Source organism: Ornithodoros turicata, unplaced genomic scaffold (genome assembly GCF_037126465.1).
Source record: "Ornithodoros turicata isolate Travis unplaced genomic scaffold, ASM3712646v1 Chromosome52, whole genome shotgun sequence".
NCBI classification, from domain to species: Eukaryota; Metazoa; Arthropoda; class Arachnida; order Ixodida; family Argasidae; genus Ornithodoros; species Ornithodoros turicata.
The window spans coordinates 685339-698656 of record NW_026999380.1 but is presented as its reverse complement, the minus strand read 5'-3'; the positions used below and the strand labels follow the sequence as shown (position 1 = coordinate 698656).

The window sequence follows — 13318 nt, the reverse complement described above, 5'->3', positions numbered from 1 at the left end:
TGAGCCTCAGTGATAGATTCCCTTGATTGCACTGACTGTGAGGCACATCTCATTGGCTTGGTGGCAAGTGGGCTTGCGTCTGATAGTAAGATTTGGAAGAAAGGGAGCAAGGAACATCTCTCTACGGTCTTAAGAAGGATATCAACGTTACCTGTCAAGGTATAGCATTTCATGTTGCTTTCAGTAAGTACAACACTCCTCATAGCAGTTACCATTCGTGTTGGGAAAGCATGCTGAAGTTAGCTCAGGCAGTGCATCCAGAACTGTGAATCGGGTTTATAGAGAGCACCTGGTGAGAGGGACAGCAACAGTGTCCAGTAAAGACTCTCCAGGAATTTTGTGCAGGTTTGGGGGTCACACCTTTTAATAGTGTTGATGGAAAGCAGGGTGTGTGAAACACTGACTTCTGGTAGATGAATTCTTGTTATTTATAACCAGGTACCCATGTTCTAGTAATCTAGAAAAAGCCTTGGCTCTCTTGGAGGAAATTGCTAATGAATCTGAGTGTCTTTTGTGGAAACAGGTCGTAACTGCCTTTCTATCCACCCTTCTTAGTTGCCCTAGCAAAAGCAAATATGTAATGCTGTGCACCATATCTGATGCTAGCACACTAATTGCTTTGAGTGTTCTCAGGCTTCTGAAATGGAGCTACCTCGTACATACGCTGTGCCATGTCGGCAAGAACATAAATCAGACTGCCTTTACTTTTTAAATGGGCCCTTCAGTGCTTCATGTGACTGCAAGAATGGCACCCCCAAAACAACAGGCAACAAGAATGATTTCTGCAATGTATTGAGCTTTGTAAAACAACAACTTTATTTGAAAATATATTCCAGAAGCCGGGTGACAACCTCATAATGTAGCGTCCTTTACTGCAAACACCGCTCAACACAACGAATAAAAACAGAGCGTAAACGTTTTGTCGCCTATCCGGGTGGCATCATCAGTACAACAGAGGCCAAAGATGAGCGCATCAGCCTATCTAAGAGGGAATCTTACACATCCGATAGGGGGCCACGGTATGTATTACAGGCTGAAGCATCACGCCTGATAAAGGAGGATTCTAAGAACTTTCTAGTGTCCCATCGCTAGTCATGAGCAAAGGTTACTGCACCATCAAAATATATGTCCCTTAGGACAGCAGTGGTAGACTGATTCGGTCCTGTTTAGTTAAGCTAAGCATTAGTAGCCTTGGCTCTTTTAGTCTTGTCCCACGTCTTTTGTCTATCTCGCCAATGTAGGTTGTATCAGATTCTATGCACTCAACTTGATATGCACAGTCAAAATGCCTGATGGGCACAGTGCCCTCCAAGTAGCGTATGGAATACATTGGATGAAAGGAATGCGGACCACCGATTTGACTCCTTTGATGTTGTTTTTGATTGTTCTCTGTTGGAGGGATGATGCCACCTGGATAGGCAATGAAACGTTTACTCTCTTTATTCTTAATTGTTGTGTTAAGCCAGTGTTCTGAGTAAAGCATTTTACATTATGAACTTTGTTTGAATGATGATTAGTGGCGAGCTTCATACCCTGGGCCACTACTCTAACAATTGCTTGTGGTAGTGTGGCGAAATGGAATAACGAGCCTTGTAGACAATTTACTTGGCAATATATTTATTTCTCTCTCATAGGTTGAAGAACCCAGTGTGGTGTTACATAACGGAGGGGCACGTAATTATACAAGACCGATCACCAAAAGGCCTTGCTTTTGACTAGATTAAAATGTGAAGCGATTGTAATATAACAAATGCTGCATGGTGGCGATATGATAGGTTCTCCTCACGAGTTGTCGCCACAGTTACGGTTAGTTGAGAAACTGCATATCCAGGTAGCAGGATCAAATTTAATTAGGCTACTTTGGCCAACACGCGAGCGTAGAGCACAGTGTCAAAAGCCCTTACAAAATAAAAAGAATACTACATCTACATGGACCCAGAAATCAAGACAGTTTGAAATGCTGTGAACGAATTCCACTACGTTAGTTTTGCCTGAATACCCTTTTCTAAAGCCATGCTGGAATTTAAAAAAAGAAATTGACAGAGTCAACTTGGTTGACAACATGGTAGTACATGATGTGCTCCATTAGTTTACAGGGAACCCTAAAAAGTGGAGCTGGTTAATAGATAGAAGGGGCATAGTTGTCACCTCTTCTGGAGACAGGAATAAGCTTGAGACCTATGTCCTCGACTCGCACACATACTAAGAACCTTTGACACAGATTAACGTATCTTCATTCCAGCTCTTTCACTTTCAGATGTTCATCTCTGTTGAGTGGTCTGTCATTCTTGTAATACAGATTGGAATTGAAATGCAGGTGCATAAGGGATGCTCTGAAAGAAAAAGTGTTTGGTTTTAGTCCTCTTAATGTTTCTGAAAACGAAAACAAACTTCACGGTGACTACTCTTCTGAAATTAGCAATTCCAGGATGACAGCAAAAAAAAATATCTCGCCATATCATTATATCCACCTGGCACTTCAATTGAATAATGGCAGTTGAAGATGACGATGATTCAATTTAATGACGCATAAGCAACTCGGGCTATAGTGTGCCAAAACCATGGTAAAACTGTGACTTGTTAAATATCAGATGATTATACTAAAATAATATACTTTGTTGGTTGGTAAATTGAGATATAGACAAAAACATGATATGATAAAAATAAGCAATTGAAGAAAAGGCAATTGTTGGCTTTGTGTGACTGATGTCGAGTTTGCCACACTACGTGTTGAATAATAATGTACGCTGATACTCTGTAGCATATAAAGTACAATCATACACACGCTCAATATGTGGTGGATATGTGAAACCAATATACACATACTTACATTTCAAACTTTCTTGAAAAAGGCAGTCCAAGTCTGTCGGATTTGCCAGACTCTATACAAAGCCAGTAAGCACAGTGTGGAATGAATGATTCATCTTTCGAAGGCAGAGGTGCAGCTACCACGACGCTTCGTCATCTCAATGCTTCGGAGCGGCATAGCCTAGTAAGAAGCCATCAGAAGGATCTCATAACGATAACTTGGTCGAAAAAGTGGAGGGTTCTGTGGGATATGTAAGAAAGCATACGCGTTACACAACAGCTACGAGAATGATCGACTGCACCTGCATGGTTTTCAGTACGTAGACTTGGAACTGAAAAATAAATGTGCTAACCTTGTTGATACTACTTTTCCGTCAGGACCACACGAGAGCACATTTGTTTTTTTTAGTTGAAGGTATCATCAGGTCCCCATGCTCCTTTGAGATGCAGCAGACAGAAGTTCGCTGAGGCGAGTGACTGCCGTTGCGGTTCGTCGCTTCGCAGCAGATCAAGAACAGTACACCGCAACGATAGGTGAAACGTTCAGAATATGGTGACCAACTCCAACACCAACCCAATGACCCGAACAAAGAGGATGAACCGGGAGTCACACAAGTTCGCAGTTAGAGAGCTCGGCATACGGCATCCATTACAGATGACCGGATACGGAAGCATATATCGAACGCCGTGTACAGATTGAAAAGAAAATCGTAGAAACTGTTGCAGGTGATAAATGCAGGGTATATTTTTCTTCTTGAGGCTCTGTAACAAAAACGTATTAACGCAGAAATGCCATTTCACGAAGGAAATTGACAGATATTGCTTGACCACGTGACGCGTTTGAGCCAATTGTGGGTGTTGCGAGTGGCCCCCGTGTTGACGTCATCTTGATGGTGGGCCGGGGTGGATATTCTATATAAACGTATGTTTTCTCGGTTTGACGCTAGGCGTGCTGCACTCGGATGAAGTCGAATGTTTAAAATTCGAGTTTAGAGAAACCGTGGGGTTTTAATGCCTGAATTTTCGCATGGAGAGTCGTTGTTGGGTGCTTTATCGACTGCAAGTACGAAAGAGCTCCCACAGTTTCTGGTCAGAGTCCCTTTAAGGCGAGTCGGCGCCTGTGTCGTATTTTGGAGTACATTGTTGCAGCTTTACATGCTTTTCCGTAACGCGTAAGCTATATAACGCTAGTTGAATGATACAGATAACGCTTTTGGAGCAGATTGTTGCAGCTTCAGATGCGTTTTCGTAATACTCCAATTTTTTTTTAACGATCCCGACGTGTTGGCAAAGAGGTCACACAACAAAGTACTTCGATGCAGACACGTTGGGACCGTCTACGACACAGTGGCTTTGTCGGTACTCTGTAGCCAATAAGGCGAGTCGGCGCCTCTGTCGTATTTTGGAGTACATTGTTGCAGCTTTACATGCTTTTTCGTAACGCGTAAGCTATATAACGCTAGTTGAATGCTGCAGATAACGCTTTTGGAGTATATAGATTGTCGCAGCTTCAGATGCTTTTTCGTAACGCGTAAGCTATATAACGCTAGTTGAATGATACAGATAACGCTTTAGGAGCAGATTGTTGCAGCTTCAGATGCATTTTCGTAATACTCCAATTTTTTTTAACGATCCCGACGTGTTGGCAAAGAGGTCACACAACAAAGTACTTCGATGCAGACACGTTGGGACCGTCTACGACACAGTGGCTTTGTCGGTACTCGGTAGCCATTAAGGCGAGTCGGCGCCTGTGTCGTATTTTGGAGTACATTGTTGCAGCTTTACATGCTTTTTCGTAACGCGTAAGCTATATAACGCTAGTTGAATGCTGCAGATAACGCTTTTGGAGTATATAGATTGTCGCAGCTTCAGATGCTTTTTCGTAACGCGTAAGCTATATAACGCTAGTAGAATGATACAGATAACGCTTTAGGAGCAGATTGTTGCAGCTTCAGATGCGTTTTCGTAATACTCCAATTTTTTTTAACGATCCCGACGTGTTGGCAAAGAGGTCACCCAACAAAGTACTTCGATGCAGACACGTTGGGACCGTCTACGACACAGTGGCTTTGTCGGTACTCTGTAGCCATTAAGGCGAGTCTGCGCCTGTGTCGTATTTTGGAGTACATTGTTGCAGCTTTACATGCTTTTCCGTAACGCGTAAGCTATATAACGCTAGTTGAATGATACAGATAACGCTTTAGGAGCAGATTGTTGCAGCTTCAGATGCGTTTTCGTAATACTCCAATTTTTTTTAACGATCCCGACGTGTTGGCAAAGAGGTCACCCAACAAAGTACTTCGATGCAGACACGTTGGGACCGTCTACGACACAGTGGCTTTGTCGGTACTCTGTAGCCATTAAGGCGAGTCGGCGCCTGTGTCGTATTTTGGAGTACATTGTTGCAGCTTTACATGCTTTTCCGTAACGCGTAAGCTATATAACGCTAGTTGAATGATACAGATAACGCTTTAGGAGCAGATTGTTGCAGCTTCAGATGCGTTTTCGTAATACTCCAATTTTTTTTTAACGATCCCGACGTGTTGGCAAAGAGGTCACACAACAAAGTACTTCGATGCAGACACGTTGGGACCGTCTACGACACAGTGGCTTTGTCGGTACTCTGTAGCCATTAAGGCGAGTCGGCGCCTCTGTCGTATTTTGGAGTACATTGTTGCAGCTTTACATGCTTTTCCGTAACGCGTAAGCTATATAACGCTAGTTGAATGCTGCAGATAACGCTTTTGGAGTATATAGATTGTCGCAGCTTCAGATGCTTTTTCATAACGCGTAAGCTATATAACGCTAGTTGAATGATACAGATAACGCTTTAGGAGCAGATTGTTGCAGCTTCAGATGCGTTTTCGTAATACTCCAATTTTTTTTAACGATCCCGACGTGTTGGCAAAGAGGTCACCCAACAAAGTACTTCGATGCAGACACGTTGGGACCGTCTACGACACAGTGGCTTTGTCGGTACTCGGTAGCCATTAAGGCGAGTCGGCGCCTGTGTCGTATTTTGGAGTACATTGTTGCAGCTTTACATGCTTTTCCGTAACGCGTAAGCTATATAACGCTAGTTGAATGATACAGATAACGCTTTAGGAGCAGATTGTTGCAGCTTCAGATGCGTTTTCATAATACTCCAATTTTTTTTTAACGATCCCGACGTGTTGGCAAAGAGGTCACACAACAAAGTACTTCGATGCAGACACGTTGGGACCGTCTACGACACAGTGGCTTTGTCGGTACTCTGTAGCCATTAAGGCGAGTCGGCGCCTGTGTCGTATTTTGGAGTACATTGTTGCAGCTTTACATGCTTTTCCGTAACGCGTAAGCTATATAACGCTAGTTGAATGCTGCAGATAACGCTTTTGGAGTATATAGATTGTCGCAGCTTCAGATGCTTTTTCGTAACGCGTAAGCTATATAACGCTAGTTGAATGATACAGATAACGCTTTAGGAGCAGATTGTTGCAGCTTCAGATGCGTTTTCGTAATACTCCAATTTTTTTTAACGATCCCGACGTGTTGGCAAAGAGGTCACCCAACAAAGTACTTCGATGCAGACACGTTGGGACCGTCTACGACACAGTGGCTTTGTCGGTACTCGGTAGCCATTAAGGCGAGTCGGCGCCTGTGTCGTATTTTGGAGTACATTGTTGCAGCTTTACATGCTTTTTCGTAACGCGTAAGCTATATAACGCTAGTTGAATGCTGCAGATAACGCTTTTGGAGTATATAGATTGTCGCAGCTTCAGATGCTTTTTCGTAACGCGTAAGCTATATAACGCTAGTTGAATGATACAGATAACGCTTTAGGAGCAGATTGTTGCAGCTTCAGATGCATTTTCGTAATACTCCAATTTTTTTTAACGATCCCGACGTGTTGGCAAAGAGGTCACACAACAAAGTACTTCGATGCAGACACGCTGGGACCGTCTACGACACACTGGCTTTGTCGGTACTCGGTAGCCATTAAGGCGAGTCGGCGCCTGTGTCGTATTTTGGAGTACATTGTTGCAGCTTTACATGCTTTTTCGTAACGCGTAAGCTATATAACGCTAGTTGAATGCTGCAGATAACGCTTTTGGAGTATATAGATTGTCGCAGCTTCAGATGCTTTTTCGTAACGCGTAAGCTATATAACGCTAGTAGAATGATACAGATAACGCTTTAGGAGCAGATTGTTGCAGCTTCAGATGCGTTTTCGTAATACTCCAATTTTTTTTAACGATCCCGACGTGTTGGCAAAGAGGTCACACAACAAAGTACTTCGATGCAGACACGTTGGGACCGTCTACGACACAGTGGCTTTGTCGGTACTCGGTAGCCATTAAGGCGAGTCGGCGCCTGTGTCGTATTTTGGAGTACATTATTGCAGCTTTACATGCTTTTCCGTAACGCGTAAGCTATATAACGCTAGTTGAATGCTGCAGATAACGCTTTTGGAGTATATAGATTGTCGCAGCTTCAGATGCTTTTTCGTAACGCGTAAGCTATATAACGCTAGTTGAATGATACAGATAACGCTTTAGGAGCAGATTGTTGCAGCTTCAGATGCGTTTTCGTAATACTCCAATTTTTTTTAACGATCCCGACGTGTTGGCAAAGAGGTCACCCAACAAAGTACTTCGATGCAGACACGTTGGGACCGTCTACGACACAGTGGCTTTGTCGGTACTCGGTAGCCATTAAGGCGAGTCGGCGCCTGTGTCGTATTTTGGAGTACATTGTTCCAGCTTTACATGCTTTTTCGTAACGCGTAAGCTATATAACGCTAGTTGAATGCTGCAGATAACGCTTTTGGAGTATATAGATTGTCGCAGCTTCAGATGCTTTTTCGTAACGCGTAAGCTATATAACGCTAGTTGAATGATACAGATAACGCTTTAGGAGCAGATTGTTGCAGCTTCAGATGCGTTTTCGTAATACTCCAATTTTTTTTAACGATCCCGACGTGTTGGCAAAGAGGTCACACAACAAAGTACTTCGATGCAGACACGTTGGGACCGTCTACGACACAGTGGCTTTGTCGGTACTCTGTAGCCATTAAGGCGAGTCGGCGCCTGTGTCGTATTTTGGAGTACATTGTTGCAGCTTTACATGCTTTTCCGTAACGCGTAAGCTATATAACGCTAGTTGAATGATACAGATAACGCTTTAGGAGCAGATTGTTGCAGCTTCAGATGCGTTTTCGTAATACTCCAATTTTTTTTTAACGATCCCGACGTGTTGGCAAAGAGGTCACACAACAAAGTACTTCGATGCAGACACGTTGGGACCGTCTACGACACAGTGGCTTTGTCGGTACTCTGTAGCCATTAAGGCGAGTCGGCGCCTGTGTCGTATTTTGGAGTACATTGTTGCAGCTTTACATGCTTTTCCGTAACGCGTAAGCTATATAACGCTAGTTGAATGCTGCAGATAACTCTTTTGGAGTATATAGATTGTCACAGCTTCAGATGCTTTTTCGTAACGCGTAAGCTATATAACGCTAGTTGAATGATACAGATAACGCTTTAGGAGCAGATTGTTGCAGCTTCAGATGCGTTTTCGTAATACTCCAATTTTTTTTAACGATCCCGACGTGTTGGCAAAGAGGTCACCCAACAAAGTACTTCGATGCAGACACGTTGGGACCGTCTACGACACAGTGGCTTTGTCGGTACTCTGTAGCCATTAAGGCGAGTCGGCGCCTGTGTCGTATTTTGGAGTACATTGTTGCAGCTTTACATGCTTTTCCGTAACGCGTAAGCTATATAACGCTAGTTGAATGATACAGATAACGCTTTAGGAGCAGATTGTTGCAGCTTCAGATGCGTTTTCGTAATACTCCAATTTTTTTTAACGATCCCGACGTGTTGGCAAAGAGGTCACCCAACAAAGTACTTCGATGCAGACACGTTGGGACCGTCTACGACACAGTGGCTTTGTCGGTACTCTGTAGCCATTAAGGCGAGTCGGCGCCTGTGTCGTATTTTGGAGTACATTGTTGCAGCTTTACATGCTTTTCCGTAACGCGTAAGCTATATAACGCTAGTTGAATGATACAGATAACGCTTTAGGAGCAGACTGTTGCAGCTTCAGATGCGTTTTCGTAATACTCCAATTTTTTTTAACGATCCCGACGTGTTGGCAAAGAGGTCACACAACAAAGTACTTCGATGCAGACACGTTGGGACCGTCTACGACACAGTGGCTTTGTCGGTACTCTGTAGCCATTAAGGCGAGTCGGCGCCTCTGTCGTATTTTGGAGTACATTGTTGCAGCTTTACATGCTTTTCCGTAACGCGTAAGCTATATAACGCTAGTTGAATGCTGCAGATAACGCTTTTGGAGTATATAGATTGTCGCAGCTTCAGATGCTTTTTCATAACGCGTAAGCTATATAACGCTAGTTGAATGATACAGATAACGCTTTAGGAGCAGATTGTTGCAGCTTCAGATGCGTTTTCGTAATACTCCAATTTTTTTTTAACGATCCCGACGTGTTGGCAAAGAGGTCACACAACAAAGTACTTCGATGCAGACACGTTGGGACCGTCTACGACACAGTGGCTTTGTCGGTACTCTGTAGCCATTAAGGCGAGTCGGCGCCTGTGTCGTATTTTGGAGTACATTGTTGCAGCTTTACATGCTTTTCCGTAACGCGTAAGCTATATAACGCTAGTTGAATGCTGCAGATAACGCTTTTGGAGTATATAGATTGTCGCAGCTTCAGATGCTTTTTCGTAACGCGTAAGCTATATAACGCTAGTTGAATGATACAGATAACGCTTTAGGAGCAGATTGTTGCAGCTTCAGATGCGTTTTCGTAATACTCCAATTTTTTTTTACGATCCCGACGTGTTGGCAAAGAGGTCACCCAACAAAGTACTTCGATGCAGACACGTTGGGACCGTCTACGACACAGTGGCTTTGTCGGTACTCGGTAGCCATTAAGGCGAGTCGGCGCCTGTGTCGTATTTTGGAGTACATTGTTGCAGCTTTACATGCTTTTTCGTAACGCGTAAGCTATATAACGCTAGTTGAATGCTGCAGATAACGCTTTTGGAGTATATAGATTGTCGCAGCTTCAGATGCTTTTTCGTAACGCGTAAGCTATATAACGCTAGTTGAATGATACAGATAACGCTTTAGGAGCAGATTGTTGCAGCTTCAGATGCATTTTCGTAATACTCCAATTTTTTTTAACGATCCCGACGTGTTGGCAAAGAGGTCACACAACAAAGTACTTCGATGCAGACACGTTGGGACCGTCTACGACACAGTGGCTTTGTCGGTACTCGGTAGCCATTAAGGCGAGTCGGCGCCTGTGTCGTATTTTGGAGTACATTGTTGCAGCTTTACATGCTTTTTCGTAACGCGTAAGCTATATAACGCTAGTTGAATGCTGCAGATAACGCTTTTGGAGTATATAGATTGTCGCAGCTTTAGATGCTTTTTCGTAACGCGTAAGCTATATAACGCTAGTAGAATGATACAGATAACGCTTTAGGAGCAGATTGTTGCAGCTTCAGATGCGTTTTCGTAATACTCCAATTTTTTTTAACGATCCCGACGTGTTGGCAAAGAGGTCACACAACAAAGTACTTCGATGCAGACACGTTGGGACCGTCTACGACACAGTGGCTTTGTCGGTACTCGGTAGCCATTAAGGCGAGTCGGCGCCTGTGTCGTATTTTGGAGTACATTATTGCAGCTTTACATGCTTTTCCGTAACGCGTAAGCTACATAACGCTAGTTGAATGCTGCAGATAACGCTTTTGGAGTATATAGATTGTCGCAGCTTCAGATGCTTTTTCGTAACGCGTAAGCTATATAACGCTAGTTGAATGATACAGATAACGCTTTAGGAGCAGATTGTTGCAGCTTCAGATGCGTTTTCGTAATACTCCAATTTTTTTTAACGATCCCGACGTGTTGGCAAAGAGGTCACCCAACAAAGTACTTCGATGCAGACACGTTGGGACCGTCTACGACACAGTGGCTTTGTCGGTACTCGGTAGCCATTAAGGCGAGTCGGCGCCTGTGTCGTATTTTGGAGTACATTGTTCCAGCTTTACATGCTTTTTCGTAACGCGTAAGCTATATAACGCTAGTTGAATGCTGCAGATAACGCTTTTGGAGTATATAGATTGTCGCAGCTTCAGATGCTTTTCCGTAACGCGTAAGCTATATAGCGCTAGTTGAATGATACAGATAACGCTTTAGGAGCAGATTGTTGCAGCTTCAGATGCGTTTTCGTAATACTCCAATTTTTTTTTAACGATCCTGACGTGTTGGCAAAGAGGTCACCCAACAAAGTACTTCGATGCAGACACGTTGGGACCGTCTACGACACAGTGGCTTTGTCGGTACTCTGTAGCCATTAAGGCGAGTCGGCGCCTGTGTCGTATTTTGGAGTACATTGTTGCAGCTTTACATGCTTTTCCGTAACGCGTAAGCTATATAGCGCTAGTTGAATGCTGCAGATAACGCTTTTGGAGTATATAGATTGTCGCAGCTTCAGATGCTTTTTCGTAACGCGTAAGCTATATAACGCTAGTTGAATGATACAGATAACGCTTTAGGAGCAGATTGTTGCAGCTTCAGATGCGTTTTCGTAATACTCCAATTTTTTTTTAACGATCCCGACGTGTTGGCAAAGAGGTCACACAACAAAGTACTTCGATGCAGACACGTTGGGACCGTCTACGACACAGTGGCTTTGTCGGTACTCTGTAGCCATTAAGGCGAGTCGGCGCCTGTGTCGTATTTTGGAGTACATTGTTGCAGCTTTACATGCTTTTCCGTAACGCGTAAGCTATATAACGCTAGTTGAATGCTGCAGATAACGCTTTTGGAGTATATAGATTGTCGCAGCTTCAGATGCTTTTCCGTAACGCGTAAGCTATATAACGCTAGTTGAATGATACAGATAACGCTTTAGGAGCAGATTGTTGCAGCTTCAGATGCGTTTTCGTAATACTCCAATTTTTTTTAACGATCCCGACGTGTTGGCAAAGAGGTCACACAACAAAGTACTTCGATGCAGACACGTTGGGACCGTCTACGACACAGTGGCTTTGTCGGTACTCTGTAGCCATTAAGGCGAGTCGGCGCCTGTGTCGTATTTTGGAGTACATTGTTGCAGCTTTACATGCTTTTCCGTAACGCGTAAGCTATATAACGCTAGTTGAATGCTGCAGATAACGCTTTTGGAGTATATAGATTGTCGCAGCTTCAGATGCTTTTTCGTAACGCGTAAGCTATATAACGCTAGTTGAATGCTGCAGATAACGCTTTTGGAGTATATAGATTGCCGCAGCTTCAGATGCTTTTTCGTAACGCGTAAGCTATATAACGCTAGTTGAATGATACAGATAACGCTTTAGGAGCAGATTGTTGCAGCTTCAGATGCGTTTTCGTAATACTCCAATTTTTTTTTTAACGATCCCGACGTGTTGGCAAAGAGGTCACACAACAAAGTACTTCGATGCAGACACGTTGGGACCGTCTACGACACAGTGGCTTTGTCGGTACTCGGTAGCCATTAAGTCGAGTCGGCGCCTGTGTCGTATTTTGGAGTACATTGTTGCACCTTTACATGCTTTTCCGTAACGCGTAAGCTATATAACGCTAGTTGAATGCTGCAGATAACGCTTTTGGAGTATATAGATTGCCGCAGCTTCAGATGCTTTTTCGTAACGCGTAAGCTATATAACGCTAGTTGAATGATACAGATAACGCTTTAGGAGCAGATTGTTGCAGCTTCAGATGCGTTTTCGTAATACTCCAATTTTTTTTAACGATCCCGACGTGTTGGCAAAGAGGTCACCCAACAAAGTACTTCGATGCAGACACGTTGGGACCGTCTACGACACAGTGGCTTTGTCGGTACTCGGTAGCCATTAAGGCGAGTCGGCGCCTGTGTCGTATTTTGGAGTACATTGTTTCAGCTTCACATGCTTTTTCGTAACGCGTAAGCTATATAACGCTAGTTGAATGCTGCAGATAACGCTTTTGGAGTATATAGATTGTCGCAGCTTCAGATGCTTTTTCGTAACGCGTAAGCTATATAACGCTAGTTGAATGATACCGATAACGCTTTAGGAGCAGATTGTTGCAGCTTCAGATGCGTTTTCGTAATGCTCTAATCCTCCAATTTTTTTTAACGATCCCGACGTGTTGGCAAAGAGGTCACCCAACAAAGTACTTCGATACAGACACGTTGGGACCGTCTACGACACAGTGGCTTTGTCGGTACTCGGTAGCCATTAAGGCGAGTCGGCGCCTGTGTCGTATTTTGGAGTACATTGTTTCAGCTTCACATGCTTTTTCGTAACGCGTAAGCTATATAACGCTAGTTGGATGATACAGATAACGCTTTAGGAGCAGATTGTTGCAGCTTCAGATGCGTTTTCGTAATGCTCTAATACTCCAATTTTTTTAACGATCCCGACGTGTTGGCAAAGAGGTCACCCAACAAAGTACTTCGATGCAGACACGTTGGGACCGTCTACGA

General features: G+C 43.6%; 1 long non-coding RNA gene across 1 annotated transcript; it reads right to left on the bottom strand.

Moving 5' to 3' along the window:
- Positions 1–2141: 2141 nt before the first annotated feature.
- LOC135374278 (uncharacterized) lies at positions 2142–3441 on the bottom strand. The gene is made up of 3 exons (XR_010416822.1): positions 3162–3441; positions 2831–3049; positions 2142–2333 (listed from the first exon to the last, which is right to left on the bottom strand). It is a non-coding gene; the product is annotated as an uncharacterized LOC135374278 (long non-coding RNA).
- Positions 3442–13318: the final 9877 nt, after the last annotated feature.